The sequence below is a fragment of the Tamandua tetradactyla genome, chromosome 4 (genome assembly GCF_023851605.1).
Source record: "Tamandua tetradactyla isolate mTamTet1 chromosome 4, mTamTet1.pri, whole genome shotgun sequence".
Lineage (NCBI taxonomy): Eukaryota > Metazoa > Chordata > Mammalia > Pilosa > Myrmecophagidae > Tamandua > Tamandua tetradactyla.
In genome coordinates, this window is record NC_135330.1 from 145,844,971 (window position 1) to 145,865,624 (window position 20,654).

The following is a 20,654-nucleotide window of genomic DNA, read 5'->3' on the forward strand; positions in this document are numbered from 1 at the left end:
ACAATTTAAACTCAAGCTGCATGCCAGTAGTGCCATAGGAAATCAAGTAAGTAACATCCTCTCATGATCATGTCAACAAAGTCTTTCTGGTTTCTAACACGATTTCTGAAGTTCAAGAATCTATTCTGCTCAATTAACAATTTAAATATTATATAATTTATTTTCAGTACTTTAGAAAGTATTTTGCAAATATAGGATTACATGTGTCTTAGTAGACAACATTTCAGAATCAGCAGACTCCAAAGCAGAGACACAAACCAAGATTAAGCAAGAGGTGTTTGTATGTTGGTAGGGTTCTCTCTCACTTCCTGTGCCATTTCATCTTTTCACACTTTCTCAGGGCTTTCTTCTCACAAACATCTTCCTTTTGCAACTCCTCTCTTTCTAGTAGTCTCTCTCCATCATTATGTAAACTCTCTAGATTCTCATGTATTAAAAAAGAAGACAAATATTTTTCAAACACTTCATGGTCAAGATGTGCCCAATCAAATACAAGTTCTCCCTTTCACTCCTGACACACACTGTTCAAAATAACTAAGTTTGGCTTTTCCTTGGGATTCTCTCACTTGGTGAATAGTATCACTAACTGCCTGTATTAATTAGGGTTCTCTAGAGAAACAGAATCAACAGGGAACACTCACAAACATAAAATTTATAAAAGTGTCTCATGTGACTGCAGGAACGCAGAGTCCAAAATCCGCAGGGCAGACTGTGAAGCTGACGACTCCGACGGAGGGTCTAGACAAACTCCACTGGAGAGGCTCGCCAGCCGAAGCAGGAAGAGAGCCTGTCTCTTCTGAATTCTCCTTAAAAGACTTCCAGTGATTAGATTCAGCATCACTCATTGCAGAAGACACTCCCCTTTGGCTGATTACAAGTAGAATCTGCTGTGGGTGCTGCTGACATGATCATGATTTAATTCTATGAAATGTTCTCATTGCAACAGACAGGCCAGCACTTACCCAACCGGACAAACAGCTACCACCACCTGGGCAAGTTGACACATGAACCTGACCATGACACCACCCATGCCAGAAACCTGCGATGTGTCATAAGCTCTTTTCTCCTCCTTGCTCTGTACCTTTAATTCAACATTAGGTTTTGTTGATTTACCTCCTAAATATGTCTTTATTTAGAAAAGCTACATCTTGTCATTGTGATTTTCCTCGTATAGGTCACCGTGCTCTCATCTAAATCACCCTATGACTTTTCAAACAGTGTCCAGAACTACGGTTGGGCTCCTGTATTGTCTATAGAGCATCCACGATTCTTTTCCCTAATACGCATTCCTGGATTTAAAACATTTAGTGTCTCCCCATTGCTATCCAGGTAAAATCTGAACTTCTTACTGTCACTCCTATTGTCTTTCCTTTCCCTGATATTACACACAAACACACACACCAACTCTCTTTTGCCTTTGCAGGTCCTGGCCTCTCATTTCTGAGCTATGTTTGTACTGTCCTCTCTCCTGGGAGCAATTTTCCTCTTCTTGTCCTTCTCCTTCTGGCTAACTCCTACGAATCCTCAGGTTTCAGTTTAAATGTCACTTACTTTAAGAAGCCTTCTCTGAGCTCCAGAGACTATTTTAGGTGCCCCTGCACTTTTCCTATCTAATACTTAAGACACTCCATTGTAGGTGACTGCTTATTTAACTGTCTGCTAAAGGGAATAAATGGATAGCATCACTTATCTCAGATTTATAACTCAGCTTGCATGATATATAAGTTATCAAACTTTGCTGAAATGTCAGTGTAGGCAGTTGCAATAATTCAAACTTTCCTGGTCTGAAAGTACACTAGGATGATACTTATTTCTGGATTGTTGATTATGCTTATGTTTCAACCCTTTTGAAAAATAATTTTTCTCCTATCACCTTGAGTGTGTTGAAATGAAGCTCACCTCATACCACCTACTATTGTTCTCTTTCCTTTTATATCCACATTTCTTTTGATTTACCAAGAAATGTAAACTTTTAAGAAGTAATTTAGTGAGGTATTTGAGTTTACCTGCTCATGTTGGTGCATTATAATTTTAAAATCACTTTGGGATTTGCTTACATAGTAGATCTTAAACAACATCATGAAATACTTGTATACTGCCTGTTTAGTAAAACAACCTGCTTGTACTTCTGCCAACTCAAAAGAATCCAGATACTCACCATATTAAAAATATCACTGGGAATAGTAAGCAGCATTCAAAATAATCTATCCAGAATGGCTAAGAGTTCATGATCCAGGAAATGTGCCCATGTGCCCCACTCTACCACTCTTCTAGTTTTTGAACCAATGTTTTTGTATCTATATAAAGAATATATATACAAAGTTTACTTCAACAAGGCTTATAATGAACTGTAGTGGCACTGCCCCAGCCTGTCCCAAACCTTTTGCATTCATGAATTACACATTCTTAAGAAAATAACTTTCTTTTTCCTCCTTTTTTTTTCCCTCTAGCTACTTAATCAGGTGCTTCTAAATAACATAATTTTACTTCTATCACTATCTTCATTGTATTCATATGCTTCCTATTTTTCTTTTCTTTTTAAATTGTGAGATATAACATATATATAGAAAAGGGCAGAAACCATATATATGTAAAGAAATAATTATGGAATTTAATTTAATTTCCATAATTAATAATTATGGAAAACACATGTATACTATATTGCATGTTATGTAGCTATGTCAATTGTAGTTATAAATAATTAAGATGTTCCCATATCAAGAGTTATATAAATTAACAACATTATGTAATAACTGACAACACAAACACTCCCCCAAGTTCAGAAGACCTCCACATATCCCTTCCAAATCCCAACTTTCCCCCTCAGACTCCAAAAATAACAAAGATCTTTACTTACATTATAAAAATTTCCTGTATTTTGTTAACATCCATGTATGCATGCCTGTAAAAAAGATAGGTTGATTTTCCAGATTTTGAACTTTACATTAATGGAATCGTACTGTACTGCAGTCGTTCTCAACTGGGAATGATTTTGCCTCTCAGGCAACATTTGACAATGTCCCCAGACATTTTTAGTTGCCACAACTGGGGTGAGGGTGGCTATTGTTGTCTAGTGGGTAGAGGAGAAGGATCCTACAGTATACAGGGCAGTCCTCCATGCAAAGAATTTTATGCCCAAATGGCAGTGGTGCTACAGTTGAGGAAACCTGGCTGTAGAGCATTGCATTGAGTAGCTACACCACCAATTTAGTTACCTGCACTACTGCTGATAGAGTTCGGGTTGTTTCAGTTTTGGGTTGAAATAAGCAATGCCTCTATGATCACTCTGCTATCTGTATCCTGGTCAAATAAACTGTTTTTTTCTCTATGAGTGGATTTTTTGGTCATTGAATAAGCTTATCTTCAACTTTCCCAAAGTGGATATTAGATTTTTACCATAGAAAATAAAGACTTAACTCTCTTAAACCATAGCCATCAAACATAATTTCTGTCATGGTTAGGGACAGGTGTCAACTTGGCCAAGTTGTGGTACCTGTTCGTCTGATTGGGCAAGCGCTGGCCTGTCTGTTGCAATGAGGACATTTCATAGGATTAGGTCATGATCACGTTGGCTACATCCACAGCTGATTCCATTTGTAATCAGCCAAGGGGGAGTGTCTTCTGCAGTTAGTGATGCTAAATGCAATCATGGGAAGCCTTTTGAGGAGGACTCAGAGGAGACAGGTTGCATTCCTGCTTTGGCTGGTGAGCCTCTCCTGTGGAGTTCATCCAGGCCATCCATTGGAGTCATCGGCTTCGGAGCCTGCCCTGTGGATTTTGGACTCTGCGTTTCTATGGTCACGTGAGACACTTTCATAAATTTTATATTTGCAAGTGTTCCCTGTTGATTCTGTTTCTCTAGAGAACCCTAACTAATACATCTTGGTACCAGGAGTGGTTCTTAAGGAACAGAATCTTAAAAATGGGTTTTTATGAATGGTTTTCTACTCTGACTGGGCTCAGAGACACTAAGGACTCTGATTCCCGTAATCAGAATGACACTCCCAATCCATGGACTGAGTTGGCAAAGGAGATAGTCAAAATATCATCATTCGATTCTCCTAATGCTTCGCTTGTACGAAGCCAGACTCTGGGGGATAATGTTTTTGACACCTCTACAGAGTTTTGTAGAAATAAGAGTTATAGAGATGTTGGTTGGTTGTTGTTAGATACACTGTTTACATTAAAGGGTGAAAGGGATGGGCTTAAGGCTTCAAACAAGAAGCTTAAGTGCCGTCTGAAAGATGTAGAGGTTTCTATGAGTATCCTGAAGGAAAATTTTATTTCCTGTAGCTGTAGACTTGAGATCTCTGAAAATCAGACTCAGAATCTTATTGTTAGAGTAGCAACTTTACAACGTAAACTGAAATCTCAGTCTTGCATGGTGTCTGCCGTTAAAGTGAGGGCATTGATTGGAAAGGAGTGGGACCCTGAAAAATGGGATGGTGACATATGGATTGATAATGATGTTGGGGGTGAGGTTGAAACCCTAGACCATGCTGAGCCTTCTTTAGATAACCCTGTAATAGTTTGCCCTGAGGACATAGCCGCCCCACCTCCAGCCTGCCTTGAGGAATTGGCCACCCAACCTCCTCCTGAAGGGATTAGCCCTAGAGTTATTAATCCTGTTTCACCAGATGAAACTGCAAATGAAAGCCCTGAAGCAAATGGCTTGGAAGATATTTCTAATTCTTTTCATGATCCACCCCCACCACCCCTCATTTCTTCTAGACCTATAACTAGACTAAAGTCCCAACAGGCCCCTAAAGGTGAGGTACAAAGTATCACACATGAGGAGGTACGTTATACTCCAAAAGAACTGTGTGAGTTTTCCAATTTATATAGACAGAAATCAGGGGAATATGTGTGGCAATGGATTTTAAGAGTGTGGGATAATGGTGGGAGGAATATAAGGCTGGATCAGGCTGAATTTATTGATATGGGCCCACTAAGCAGAGATTCTGCATTCAATGTTATAGCTAGAGCAGTTAGAAAAGGTGTTAATAGCTTGTTTGGGTGGTTGGTTGAAACATGGATCAAAAGGTGGCCAACATTACCTGAGGTTGAAATGCCAGAACTGCCCTGGTATAATGTAGATGAGGGAATCTAGAGGCTTAGAGAGATTGGGATGTTAGAGTGGATTTATCATGCAAAGCCTGCTCTTACATCCCAGGAATGTCCAGAGGATGCACCTTTTACCAGAACAGTGAGAAATAAGTTTGTGAGACTAGCACCATCATCCCTCAAGAGCTCTGTGGTTGCACTTCTCTGTAGGTCAGATATTACTGTAGGAACTGCTATCACTGAGCTGGAATCCTTAAACACAATGGGGATGACAGGATCCCAAGTTGGCAGAAGCCAGGTGGCAGCACTTAGTCACCAAAGACAGGGTAGACACGGGTATTATAATAGACAACAAACTCAAAGGAGGCATCAAATTATATGACACGCAGAGATTTGTGGCATTGGCTAGTAAATCATGGGGTGCCTAGAAATACAATAGAAGGGCAGTCTACTAAATTCTTGTTGGAGCTGTATAAACAAAAGAGTTCTAGGTCAAGGGAACAGAAGTCTAACCTGAATTACAAAAACACAGAGTCACGGCCCCTTAATCAATTTCCAGACTTGAAACAGTTTACAGACCCTGAGCCCCTTGAATAAAGGGGAGGTCAGGTCCCAATGGGGAAGAAACCTGTTACACTGCCACAAATTTATACTGTTGACCTTCCTCTAAGTCTTCCCCAAGGAGACCGACGGCCTTTTACTAGGGTAACTGTGCATTGGGGAAAAGGAAATGATCAGATATTTCGGGGATTATTAGACACTGGTTCAGAAGTGACATTAATTCCAGGGGACCCAAAACGTCACTCTGGACCACCAGTCAGAGTGGGGGCTTATGGAGGCCAGGTGATCAATGGAGTTTTAGCTCAGGTCCATCTCACAGTGGATCCAGTGGGCCCCTGGACCCATCCTGTAGTTATTTCCCCAGTTCCGGAATGTATAATTGGCATAGACATACTGAGCAACTGGCAGAATCCCCACGTTGGTTCTCTAACTCGTGCAGTGAGGGCTATTATGGTGGGAAAGGCCAAGTGGAAGCCACTAGAACTGCCCCTACCAAGCAAAATAGTAAATCAAAAGCAATACCGTATTCCTGGAGGGATTGCAGAGATTACTGCCACTCTTAAGGACTTGAAAGATGCAGGGGTGGTGATTCCCACCACATCCCCATTCAACTCTCCTATTTGGCCTGTGCAGAAAACAGATGGGTCTTGGAGAATGACAGTGGATTATCGTAAACTCAACCAGGTGGGAACTCCCATTGCAGCTGCTGTTCCAGATGTAGTATCATTGCTTGAGCAAATCAATACATCCCCTGGTACCTGGTATGCAGCTATTGATCTGGCAAATGCTTTTTTCTCAATAGCTATTAGTAAGGACCACCAGAAACAGTTTGCTTTCAGCTGGCAAGGTCAGCAATATACTTTCACTGTCCTACCTCAGGGGTATATCAACTCTCCAGCCCTATGTCATAATCTTGTTCGCAGAGACCTTGATTGTTTCTGCCTCCCACAAGACATTACACTGGTCCATTATATTGATGATATCATGTTGATTGGACCTAGTGAGCAAGAAGTAGCAACTACTCTAGATTTACTGGTAAGGCATTTGCGTGTCAGAGGATGGGAGATAAATCCAACAAAAATACAGGGGCCTTCCACCTCAGTAAAATTTCTAGGTGTCCAGTGGTGTGGGGCATGTCGAGATATCCCTTCTAAGGTGAAGGATAAATTGCTGCATCTGGCCCCTCCCACAACCAAAAAAGAGGCACAACGCCTAGTTGGTCTTTTTGGATTTTGGCGACAACATATTCCTCATTTGGGTGTGCTACTCCGGCCCATTTAACGAGTGACCAGAAAAGCTGCTAATTTTGAGTGGGGACCTGAACAAGAGGAGGCTCTGCGACAGGTCCAGGCTGCTGTGCAAGCTGCTCTGCCACTTGGGCCATATGATCCAGCAGATCCAATGGTGCTGGAAGTGTCAGTGGCAAATAGAGATGCTGTCTGGAGCCTTTGGCAGACCCCAATAGGAGAATCACAATGCAGACCCTTAGGATTTTGGAGCAAAGCCTTACCATCTGCTGCAGATAACCACTCTCCTTTTGAGAAACAGCTTTTGGCCTGCTACCGGGCCTTAGTAGAGACTGAATGCTTAACCATGGGCCACCAAGTTACCATGAGACCTGAGTTGCCTATCATGAGTTGGGTGTTGTCTGACCCACCAAGCCATAAAGTTGGGCATGCACAGCAGCACTCTATTGTAAAGTGGAAATGGTATATACGAGATAGAGCCAGAGCAGGTCCTGAAAGCACAAGTAAGTTACATGAAGAAGTGGCACAGATGCCCATGGTTTCCACTCCTGCTGCCACATTACCTTCTCTTTCCCAGACCAGAGCTATGGCCTCTTGGGGAGTTCCTTACAGTGAATTGACTGAGGAAGAGAAAACCCAGGCCTGGTTTACAGATGGTTCAGCATGATATGCAGGTACCACCTGAAAGTGGACAGCTGCAGCATTACAACCCCTTTCTGGGGTGTCCTTGAAGGACAGTGGTGAGGGAAAATCCTCCCAGTGGGCAGAACTTCGAGCAGTGCACCTGGTTGTTCATTTTGCTTGGAAGGAAAACTGGCCAGAGGTGCGTTTGTATACTGACTCATGAACTGTTGCTAATGGTTTGGCTGGATGGTCAGGGACTTGGAAAGACCATAATTGGAAAATTGGTGACAAAGAGGTCTGGGGAAGAAGTATGTGGATAGACCTTTCTGAGTGGGCCAAAAACATGAAGATATTTGTGTCCCATGTGAATGCACACCAGAGGGTGACTTCAGCAGAGGAAGATTTTAATAATCTATGGATACCAGTCAGCCTCTTTCCTCAGCAACTCCTGTTATTGCCCAATGGGCCCATGAACAAAGTGGTCATGGTGGTAGGGATGGAGGTTATGCATGGGCTCAGCAACATGGACTTCCACTCACCAAGGCTGACCTGGCTACAGCCACTGCTGAGTGCCCAATCTGCCAGCAGCAGAGACCCACACTCAGCCCCCGATATGGCACCATTCCCCGAGGTGACCAGCCAGCTACATGGTGGCAGGTTGATTACATTGGACCACTCCCTTCATGGAAGGGGCAGTGATTTGTTCTAACTGGAATAGACACATACTCTGGATATGGGTTTGCTTTCCCTGCACGCAATGCTTCTGCCAAAACTACTATCCGTGGGCTTACAGAATGCCTTATCCATCATCATGGTATTCCACATAGCATTGCTTCGGATCAAGGAACACACTTCACAGCAAATGAAGTGCGGGAATGGGCACATGCTCATGGAATTCTCTGGTCTTACCATGTTCCCCATCATCCAGAAGCAGCTGGATTGATAGAACGGTGAAATGGCCTTTTGAAAACTCAATTACGGTGCCAACTAGGTGGCAAAAACTTGAAAGGCTGGGGTAATGTTCTCCAGGAAGCTGTGTATGCTCTGAATCAGCGTCCGCTGTATGGTGCTGTTTCTCCCATAGCCAGGATCCATGGGTCCAGGAACCAAGGGGTGGAAATGGGTGTGGTGCCACTCGCTATTACCCCTAGTGATCCAGTAGGAAAATTTTTGCTTCCTGTCCCTGCTACCCTGAGTTCTGCTGGTCTACAGGTTTTAGCTCCAAAACGGGGTGTGCTTTCTCCAGGAGAAACAACAGTGATACCACTGAACTGGAAGTTAAGATTGCCACCTGGCCACTTTGGGCTACTTATGCCTCTGGATCAACACACCAAGAAGGGGATTACATTATTGTCTGGGGTAATTGACCCTGACTATCAGAAGGAAGTAGGACTGCAACTACATAATGGAGGTAAAGAAGAGTTTTCTTGGAATATAGGAGATCCCCTGGGGCGTCTATTAGTACTACCATGCCCTGTGATCAAAATCAATGGAAAACTGCAACAACACAATCCAGGCAGGACCACTAATGGCTCTGAGACTTTAGGAATGAAGGTTTGGGTCACCCCACCAGGCAAAGAACCACGGCCAGCTGAAGTGCTTGCTGAGGGGAAAGGGAACATGGAATGGGTAGTGGAAGAAGGTAGTGATAAATATGAACTTCGACCACGTGATCAGTTGCAGAAACGAGGGCTGTAATGGTGTTTTGTTTGTGTTATACTATTTAAGTTGTAAGATATCAAGTTTAAGAATGAATGTTGCCCAAGGATTTGCACCCTATTCTGGAGAGATTTAATGTGTTTCCAGTTATATGCAGGACAGTTGAGTATTGTCAGGTAAAAGAAAAAATGTGTGCTTATTTGTTTTCATTTGGAAATTAAGTATGGTCTAAGGTGATATATATATATATATAGGTGCCAAGTTGACAAGGGGTGGACTGTCATGGTTAGGGACAGGTGTCAACTTGGCCAAGTTGTGGTACCTGTTCGTCTGATTGGGCAAGCGCTGGCCTGTCTGTTGCAATGAGGACATTTCATAGGATTAGGTCATGATCACGTTGGCTACATCCACAGCTGATTCCATTTGTAATCAGCCAAGGGGGAGTGTCTTCTGCAGTTAGTGATGCTAAATGCAATCATGGGAAGCCTTTTGAGGAGGACTCAGAGGAGACAGGTTGCATTCCTGCTTTGGCTGGTGAGCCTCTCCTGTGGAGTTCATCCAGGCCATCCATTGGAGTCATCGGCTTCGGAGCCTGCCCTGTGGATTTTGGACTCTGCGTTTCTATGGTCACGTGAGACACTTTCATAAATTTTATATTTGCAAGTGTTCCCTGTTGATTCTGTTTCTCTAGAGAACCTTAACTAATACAATTTCCTTCCCCTTATTCTTCAAATTTATTTATAACATAATTTCTGTTAAGGCAATCTTCAGTGTTTATTTTGACAAGGGAAATTTGCTTCTATCCAAGCCATGATTCCATTTTCTTTTTTATTTGAAAAAAACATTTTTTTGGAGAGGGGTTCAGAATAATTGCTTAATTACTTTTTGTTTGATTAATTTTTGTGTGCCTATCATTAATTTAACCTGATTCTTTCATAGAAATATGAAACTCCTGGAAATATGGTCAAATGAAACAACTAATCTCTCTGGTCTATTTTTTTCTTGGACAAGCTCTTCCCTAGCCTTCTCCCTGCTTTTCTTTTCCTAAATTGCACTGGTTAGTTTGTAGGCAGGTCAATTTTTTTTTTCTTGTCTTTATCATCCTGAGGATAGTTTTTGAGTCTTTCCTGTGTTGGATTCACCTGTTTCCTGGAATCCTTCATTTCCTTCCTTAGTTTTGGTGGAGTACATTTGTCGGAGCATTTCACTTTTCCTCAGCTTCACCTCTGAAACTCTGCTACTGAATTTTATTTTATTTCTCCTAGCATGTTTTCAATTTCCAAGAGCACTTTCTTGAGATCTCAATGTTCCTTTGTTGACTAGCATCCTAGTTTTGTTTATTGTTTCTCAGTGCCCTTGAAAAATTAATCATAGTTTTTTTTTTGTGTGTCTTCCTTCTACTGTTGGTTTCTCTACCATTTTTTTTTTCTTGTGGTTCATTTCAGTTTCTGTCTTTCATTTCAGAGGTTTTTCTACAATGTCTGCTGGCCTTTGCCTGCTCATTCTTATTTTAAAATGCCCAGGAAGGGGTGCACGGGTGGTTCAACGTAATGTTCACCTTCCAGGCAGGAGATCCAGGTTGGATTCTTGAACCATGCACCCCTGCCTCCCCTCGAAATGCCCAGTAAGGCAGACTGGGAATTCTATGTAGGTGAGCAGAAGGGAAAAGGCCTATGACCCATTTCGTTGAGAATCCTCCTGACCAGAATTGTGAGTTATTTCTCCCTAACAGACTCGTCAGTTTTAACTTGGGACATACAAGTCTGTGAAGTCACTATTAGGGGAGCAGGTGGAGTTGAAGACTGAAGGTCTCACCAGCAGGCAGATCTTCACTTAGTCCTTTTGTTTCTAGTAAAAAGGCTTAACTTTCACCTGTCATCGTTGTGACCAAGTCCAGAGGTGATCACCTCCGAAACCTCCTAGAAAATAAGACACCAGTCTTGTAGTTGACAAGGGGATGGTCACTTGGCTGTGCAGCCTAGAGATCGATCCTGGCATTGATCCCTGGGACTTTTAATTAATTCTTTTGTTTTGGACTCTGCATTGGTCCTTTGCTTTCAGAGATAGTGAAATTTCTGAGTCTGTTCTGGAAGTGAAATATGTCGACGTACCTTCCCACAGGCATTATTAGTACAGGTAGCTGAAATCTGAATAATTTGTCCCTCATCTATCTGGTTTTCATCTTACACAATTTTGTTAGCATTTCTCATCTGCTTGTGCCTCCCTTTTCATCTCTATCTTTGTGGGACTATAACCTTTAAAATTTTTCTATTATTTTGGTGTAGTTTTGGAAGACAGGTGAGGGGGAAAAATATGTTTAATCCACTATCTTTTTTAAAAAAAATTTATTAATAAAACCAATCAACATACAAACATGAACATTCTTAACATATAAATATTTCAATCTTGGTGTGCAATCAATGGCTCACAATATCATCACATAGTTGTATATTCATCACCATGATCATTTCTCAGAACATTTACATCACTCCAGAAAAAGAAATAAAAAGAAAAAAGAAAAAACTCATACATATTATACCTCTTACCCCTCGCTCTCATTGACCCACTAGTCAATTTCCCTCTACCCAATTTAACATTTGTTCCCCCTATTATTTATTTTTAATCCATATTTTTTTACTCATCTGTTCATGTTGTAGATAAAAGGAGCATCAGAACAAGGTTTTCACAATCACACAGTCGCTTCACGAAAGCTGCAACATTATACAATCATCTTAAAGAAACATAGGTACTGGAACATAACTCTACAGTTTCAAGAACTTCCCTCTAGCCTCTCTAATACACCTTAAACTAAAAAGGGGATATCTATATAAAGCAAAAGAATAACCTCCAGGATAACCTCTCGACTATGTTTGAAATCTCTCAGCCACTGACACTTTATTTTGTCTCATTTCTCTCTTCCCCCTTACAGACGAGGTTTTCTCAATCCTTTGATGCTGAGTCCCAGCTCATTCTAGGATTTCTGTTCCACATTGCCAGGGAGGTTTACACCTCCGGGAGTTATGTCCCATGAAGAGAGGGGGAGGTTGGTTAGTTTGCTTGCCCTACTGGCTGAGAGATAGGCCGCATCTGAGCAAAAAAAAAAAAAAGAGGTTCTCTGGGGGAAATTCTAAGGTCTAATTTTAAGTCTATCCTTTGTAGGGATAAGTTTTATATGAACAAACTCCGAGATTGTGTTGTTCTCACTGCTTGTGCAAATATCAGTCTTTCTCCAAATGAGGAAGTTGAATTTTCCCCCTTTCTTACCATTCCCCCAAGGGAACTTTGCAAATACTTTTTTATTCACTGTTCAAATTACTCTGGGATTTATTGGGGCATCACTCTGGACAAACCTATAAAATTTCATGCCCTACTCAAGGTTCCATGTGTTTATGGTGTTCAATTAAACTGTCCATATAAGTTATATTAGGAGATGCAGTAGTCAAAATATAAATTTTGTACTGAATAAACATTTTTTGCTTTAGTCTCACATATAAGTTAAAGTTTTAAAATATGAATTACCATGTGTTTTTAATACCCTACAATATTGCTATTCTTTTGTTCTTCCTCATGCAAAAATATTATTTAATTTTTACATTTAGTCACTATCACTATACACTCTAGGCATTCCTAGATTATACCATCTCAGTCTCTATCATCCATCTTTCCTTCTGATATCATTTGTGCCCCTAGGCCTCCTCCCTCTATCATTCTCACATTCAGCTTTATTCATGTACTAACATTATTGTACTATAGTTAGGTAGCATTGTGCTATCCATTTCTGAATTTTTAGAATCAGTCTTATTGCACAATCTGTATCCCTTCAGCTCTAATTATCCAGTATCTACTCTATTTATATCTTCTGATGGTCTCTATTCTTAACTGAAATTCTCCAAGTTCATTCATTAATGTTAGTTCATATCAGTGAGACCATACAGTATTTGTCCTTTTATTTCTGGCTAATCTCACTCAGCATAATGTCCTTAAGGTCCATCCATGTTGTTACATACTTCATAATTTTATTCTGTCTTACAGCTGCATTATATGTATATACCACAACTTGTTTAGCCACTCATCTGTTGATGAACATTTGGGATGTTTCCATCTCTTGGTAATTGTAAATAATGCCGCTATACACATTGGTATGCAAATGACCTTTTGCGTCCTTGCCCTCATGTCCTCTGAGTAGATACCTAGCAGTGGTATTACTGGATCATATGACAATACTATACTTAGCTTTCTGAGGAACTGCCAAACTGCCTTCTATAGCAGTTGTAGCATTTGACATTCCCACCAACAGTAGAATAAGTGTGCCTCTTTCTCTACATCCTCTCCAGCATTTGTCATTTTCTGTTTTATGATAATGGCCATTCTGGTGGGTGTGAGGATGATATCTCATTGTAGTTTTGATTTGCATTTCCCTGATAGCTAGGGAAGTTGAGCATCTTTCATGTGCCTTTGACCATTTGTATTTCCTCTTCTGAGAAGTGTCTGTTCATGTCTTTTGCCCATTTTGTAATTGGGTTGTCTGTCTTTTTGTTGTTGAGTTGAACAATCTCTTATATATTCTGGATACTAGACCTTTATCTGATATATCATTTCCAAATGTTGTCTCCCATTGTGTAGGCTGTTGTTTTGTTTTCTTGACGAAGTTCTTTGATGCACAAAAGTATTTAATTTTGAGGAGATCCCATTTCTTTCTTTCTTTCTTCAAAGCTCATATTTTGGGTGTAAGGTCCAGGAAACTGCCTCCTATATAAGATTTATAGGATATTTCCTTACATTTTCTTCTAACAGTTTTATGGTCTTATATCTAATGTTTAGGTCTTTGATCCATTTTGAGTTAATTTTTGTATAGGGTGTGAGATATGGATCCTCTTTCATTCTTTTGCATGTGGATATCCAGTTCTCTAGGTACTATTTATTAAAGAGACTATTTGGTCCCAGGTGAGTTGATTTGATTGCCTTATCAAAAATTAACTGTCCATAGATGAGAGAGTCTATATCTGAACACTCTATTTGATTCATTGGTCAGTATATCTATCTTTATGCCAATACCATGCTGTTTTGACCACTGTAGCTTCATAATAAGCTTTAAAGTCAGGTAGTGTGAGACCTCCAACTTCATTTTTCTTTCTCAGGATACTTTTAGCTATTCAGAGCACCCTGCCCTTCCAGATAAATTTGGTTATTGGTTTTTCTATTTCTGAAAAGTAAGTTTTGGGGATTTTAATTGTTATTGCATTGAATCTGTAAATCAATTTAGGTAGAATTGACATCTTAACTATATTTAATCTTTGAATTCATGAACATGGTATACCCTTCCATTTATTTAGGTCTTCTGTGATTTCTTTTAGCAGTTTCTTGTAGTTTTTGTTGTATAGATCTTTTGTATCCTTAGTTACATTTATTCCTAAATATTCTATTCTTTTGGTTGCAATTGTAAATGGAATTTTTTTCTTGATTTCCCCCTCTGATTGTTCATTACTAGTGTATAGAAGCACAACAGATTTTTGAATGTTGATCTTGTAACCTGCGACTTTGCTGTACTCGTTTATTAGCTCTAGTAGTTTTGTTGTGGATTTTTTGGGGGTTTTGACATATAATATATCATCTGCAAACAGTGAGAGTTTTACTTCTTCCTTTCCGATTTTGATGCCTTGTATTTCTTTTTCTTGTCTAATTCCTCTGGCTAGAACTTCCAACACAATGTTGAATAACAATGGTGATAGTGGACATCCTTGTCTTGTTCCTGATCTTAGCTGGAAAGTTTTTATTTTTTCCCCATTTAGGATGATGTTAGCTGTGGGTTTTTCATATATTCCCTTTATCATATTGAGGAAGTTCCCTTTTCTTCCTATCCTCTGAAATGTTTTCAATGAGAAAGGATGTTGAATTTTGTCAAACCATGATTGAGATGATCATGTGGCTTTTCTGCTTTGACTTGTTGATATGGTGTATTACATTAATTGATTTTCTTATGTTGAACCATCCTTGCATACCTGAGATGAATCCAACTTGGTTATGGTGTATAATTCTTTTATTGTGGTGCTGGATTTGATTTGCAAGAAATTTGTTGAGGAATTTGCATCTGTAGTCATTAGAGAGATTGGTCTGTAGTTTTCTCTTCTCATAGTATGTTTGTCTGGCTTTGGTATGAGAGTGATATTAACTTCATAGAAGGAGTTAAGTAACCTTCCTTCCTCTTCAATTTTTTTGAAGAGTTTGAGCAGAATTGGTACTAATTCTTTCTTGAATGTTTGGTAGAATTCACATGTGAAGCCGTCTGATCATGCACTTTTCTTTTTTGGAAGCTTCTTAATGACTAATTCAATTTCTTTACTTGTGATTGGTTTGTCGAGGTTGTCTATTTCTTCTAGAGTCAATGTTGGTTGTTCATGACTTTCTAGGAAGTTGTCCATTTCATCTACATTGTCTAGTTTATTAGCATAAAGTTGTTCACAATATCCTCTCATTACTTCCTTTATTTCTGTGGGGTCGATGGTTATGTCTCTTCTTGCATTTCTGTTTTTTTTATTTGCATAACTCTCTTCTTCTTTTTGTCAAACTTGCTAAGGGTCCATCAATCTTATTGATTTTCTCATAGAACCGACTTTTGGTTTTGTTGATTTTCTTGTTCTCAATTTCATTTATTTCTGCTCTAATCTTTGTTATTTCTTTCCTTTTGCTTGCTTTGGGGTTAGATTGCTGTTCTTTCTCTAGTTCTTCCAAATGGACAGTTTATTCCTCCATTTTTGCTCTTTCTTATTTTTTGATATGGACATTTAGGGCAATAAATTTCCCTTTTAACACTGATTTTGCTGCATCCCATAAGTTTTGCTATGTTGTGCTTTCATTTTCATTTGCCTCGAGATATATACTGATTTCTTATGTAATTTCTTCCTTGACCCACTAGTTGTTTAAGAATGTGTTGTTGAGCCTCCATATATATGTGAATTTTCTGGCCCTCTGCCTATTATTGATTTCCAACTTCTTTCCTTTATGATCTGAGAATGTGTTTTGTATGATTTCAATCTTTTTAAATTTATTGAGACTTTCTTTGTGACCCAGCATATGTTCTATCCTTGAGAATGATCCATGAGCACTTGAGAAAAAGGTGTATCCTGCTGTTGTGGGGGTGTAATGTTCTATAAATGTCTGCTAAGTCTAATTCATTTATTTTATTATTCAGATTCTCTGTTTCTTTATTGATCCTCTGTCTAGATGTTCTGCTCATTGATGAAAGCGGGGAATTGAAGTCTCTGACCATTATGGTAGATGTGCATATTTCTCTTTTCAGTGTTTGCCTCATGTATTTTGGAGCACTCTGGCTCAGTGCATAAATACTTATGATTGTTATGTCTTTCTTGTTGAATTGTTCCTTTTATTAATAAATAGTATTCTTCTTTGTCTCTTAATTGTTTTACATTTGAAGTCTAATTTGTTGGATATTAGTATAGCTACTCCTGCTGTTTTCTAATTATTGTTTGCATGAAATATCTTTTCCCAACCTTTCACTTTCAGCCTATGCATCTCCTGTAGACAGCATATAGATGGATCCTGTTTTTTAATCCATTCTGCCAGTCTATGTCTTTTGATTTGGGAGTTTAATCCATTAACATTTCATGTTATTACTGTAAGGGCAGTACTTTCTTCTGCCATTTTGCTTTTGGGTTTTATATGTCATATCTAATTTTTCTTCTTTTTACCTTTACTGATAGTCTTCATTTCCACACTCTTCTCCACACCTCTCTCTCCTGTCTTTTCGTATCTGTCTCTAGTGCTCCCTTTAGTATTTCTTGCAGAGTTGGTCTCTTGGCCAAAATTCTTGCAGTGATTTTTTGTCCGAAAATGTTTTAATTTCCCCCTCATTTTTGAAGGACAATTTTGTTGGATATAGAATTCTTGGTTGGCGGTTTTTCTCTTTTAGTATCTTAAATATATCATACCACTGTCTTCTCACCTCTGTGGTTTCTGCTGAGAAATCTACACATAGTTTTATTGGGCTTCCCTTGTATGTTATGGATTGGTTTTTTCTTGCTGCTTTCAAGAGTCTCTCTTTCTCTTTGACACCTGACATTATAATTAGTAAGTGTCTTGGAGTATGTCTATTTAAATCTATTCTGTTTGGGGTATGCTGCACTTCTTGAATCTGCAAATTTAAGTCTTTCCTAAGAGTTGGGAAATTTTCAGTGATAATTTCTTCCATTAGTTTTTCTCCTCCTTTTCACTTCTTTCTCCTTCTGGAACACCCACAACACATATATTCATGTGCTTCATGTTGTCATTCAATTCCCTGTGTCCCTGCTCATATTTTTCCATCCTTTCCCTTATATTTTCTTTTGCTTTTTGAATTTCAGATGTTCCATCCTCCAGTTCACTAATCCTACCTTCTGCCTCTTGAAATCTAACATTGTATGTTTCCATTGTTTTTTTTTCATCTCTTCTACTGTGACTTTCATTCCCATAAATTCTGTGATTTGTTTTTTCAGACTTTTGATTTCTTCTTTTTGTTCATCCTTGCCTTCTTTATATCCTCTGTCAATACATTGATTTGATTTTTGATGAAGTTTTCCATGTATGTTTGAATATACTGAATTGTTTCAACACCTGTATCTCATTTGAATTGTGGATTTCTTCCTTTGGCTGGGCCTTCCTTCAGTTTTCCTAGTATGATTCATTAATTTTTGCTGGCATCTAGACATTTATTTATTTATTTATTTATTAGAGTTGGGAAATCAAATCTAGCCATTAAATTACCTTAATTTGTTTAGTCTGGATATTGTTTTCCATTTTTGTACCTAGGATTTTCTTACTGGATGACTGTGTTATTTAACTGTTCTTTGACATTCAGTTCAGCTTAGGTTTTGTTTAACAGATCAGAATTTTTCAGCTTTTTTTTCTTGTGTCTTGACCTGCCTTTTTGGTGCCTTTCCCCCTCTCCCCACCTTAGGGGGGTCTATTTCAGTATTATAGGTCCCAGCCAGATTTTCCCAGACCAAACTGGCTTCCTCTCAGGAGGAAAGAGTCACCTGCATCAGTTTTCCCTGAAGGTGAGTCCCAGCAGGTTGAAAGACTCTCCTAAGAAGCCTCTAGGCTCTGTATCTTTCTTACCCTGCTCAGTATGTGGTGCTTGTCTGCCTGAGGGTCCCACCAACATAAAGTAATGTGGTACCTTTAGCTTCAGCAGAAGATCCCTGCTGGGGGTGTGGTTGAGACAGAGGAGAGGCTACAGGCTGGCTTTAATCACTTCAGTTTTCCAGACCCCTGGGGTCTGAATTCCTTGAGGGAGGGATTCCACTTGTGCTGGGCCCCACCCCTCTCCAGACAAGCTCTCAGACAAGCTTAATTTTGCCCTTGCCGGGGGCAGTTGAAGCCTGAGAAGTGGTTCTAGGTGGGATCGCTGCCGGTGCAGCTTGTCCAGACCAGTGTAAACTGTGTGTCCGGTCACTGATGTGGCCCCTGCAGTTGATCTGTGCTGTTCCTGGCTATTTACTATCTGTTCTGGAGGAGGAACTAAATTCCACACCTCACTAAGCTGCCATCTTGGACTAAATTCCTAATCCACTACATTTAACCAGGAGCCTAATCCTTCTCTAAGTGCTAAACGTATATGATATTTGATACATTTGTGCATGTGTATGTGTGTGTGCATAAAACAAATGACAAAACTTTTTCCCTATTTTCCCATCTCCCACTTACTCAACATTCTGTCATCAAGCTCTTTTTGTTCCCACATCTCTCTCACATACAGCACACACACATACATGTACTCAAGCAAACTGATAGATTAGGTGTCTGGTGATTTTCAAATTATCAATTTCAAAGATGACTTCTCTGTTCTTATTTTGCTTGGATTCTGTGCCTTATATATGTATATATTTTTTGCCTCCCTCTTCCCTTGGCTTTCATGACAACAGTCTCTCTTGTTCTTTGCACTCTCTTTTGAATTTCTCTTCTCTATCTATTCCTCTTACACTTGTGACCCCAAGGTTTATACTTGATCTCTTCTCCTTCCTTTTCTTCTTTGCTACTCTTTCTGTCTTCTTGCATTTTTCCATTAATCCCAATGCTTTAATTAGCATTTCTAAACCATGGTAAACAAATGTTTGCCTTTAATCCAAATATATCACCTAAGCTTCTCTGTGGATATCCAAACAGAATTCATTACATGCCCTGCCCTCTTTTTTGCTCTTCTGTTTCCTCTTAGACTGCCTTTATTTTCTTTAAAATTGTTTATCTAGGTCAGAAGAGTTATACTTTTTCTTTAAGGGCCAGATATACACATTTTAGGCCAGATAGTAAATAGATAGTCTCTGTCACAACTACCCAACTCTGCTATTATACCTAAAAGTAGCCATACAAAAATAAATATGTGATTTGATGGGTATGACTATTTTGCCCTTGGGGCATAGTCTTTTGATCCCTTGTCTAGGTTTAATGGCAAGATGAATGACTTGGCCATTCCAACCAGAAACCTGTGATTGAACTTTGCTTTCCACATCTAGCAAGTCATTCTGCTGTGCTGACTCTATCTCTCCAGATCAGTCCTGCCTCCTCCCTCCCCACATACTTCCTTCTCTCAGGTCCTCATATGTTACACCTGTCAACTGCAGTAGCCATCTCTCCTGTCTCTCTGCTTTCTGACCATTACCCAATAACCATTCTCCACTCAGCTTCCAAAGCAGTCTTAGGTAAGCAGAACTTACCCTACTGCCTCCTTCTTTAAAATATTCAGTGCTTTGCAAATATCTACACTGCAGCACTTCTCCAATTTTGCAAGCATACTTGAAGTGTTAAATTAAATACTTCTGAGCCCCGCTCCGGAGGTTCTGATTATATAGCTCAGCACTGGAGGCCAAGAATCTGCATTTAAAACGAACATCCCAGATGAGTCTGTGGCAGGTGGTACTCAGACATTTGAGAAAAATTGACCTATGGTAAAGGGCAAACAACCACTGCATAGAACACAAAGCCCTCCTTGGCTTGTCCACCTATCCAACTCGCCTCTCACAACTGTCCCCCAGCCTGCCACGGTCCATCTTCTGTCCAAAGGTCATTTTGTCAGAAATGCCAATAACTCATGGTCTGCTTAGCAAAATTCCTTTAAGACACCTCAAATACCAACTCTTTGAATATGTTTCCCTAAACTCTTTGATTCTTACCATGTATGATCTATATTCTAGTACCTATGACATTGTAATTGCATTTATTTACTTGTCTATCTCCTATTAGATTTGAGTTTCTGAAGAGCAGGAGATTATGTTTTAAACATTTTTATATAATCATATTTTAGTAGGTGCTAAAATGATTAGGAAGTATATTACACATTTGTTGATGGATATAAAAATTAGATTGGGTATGTTATTATCTGTATGCTATAGATAATTAAACAAAGACTCTGAGATGTTAAGTGACTTGTCTGAGGTCACATATATTGCAGAAGCAATCCAGGCTATCCTAATTTTTTTTTAATTTGAGTACCTTTTCCATTATCCAGGC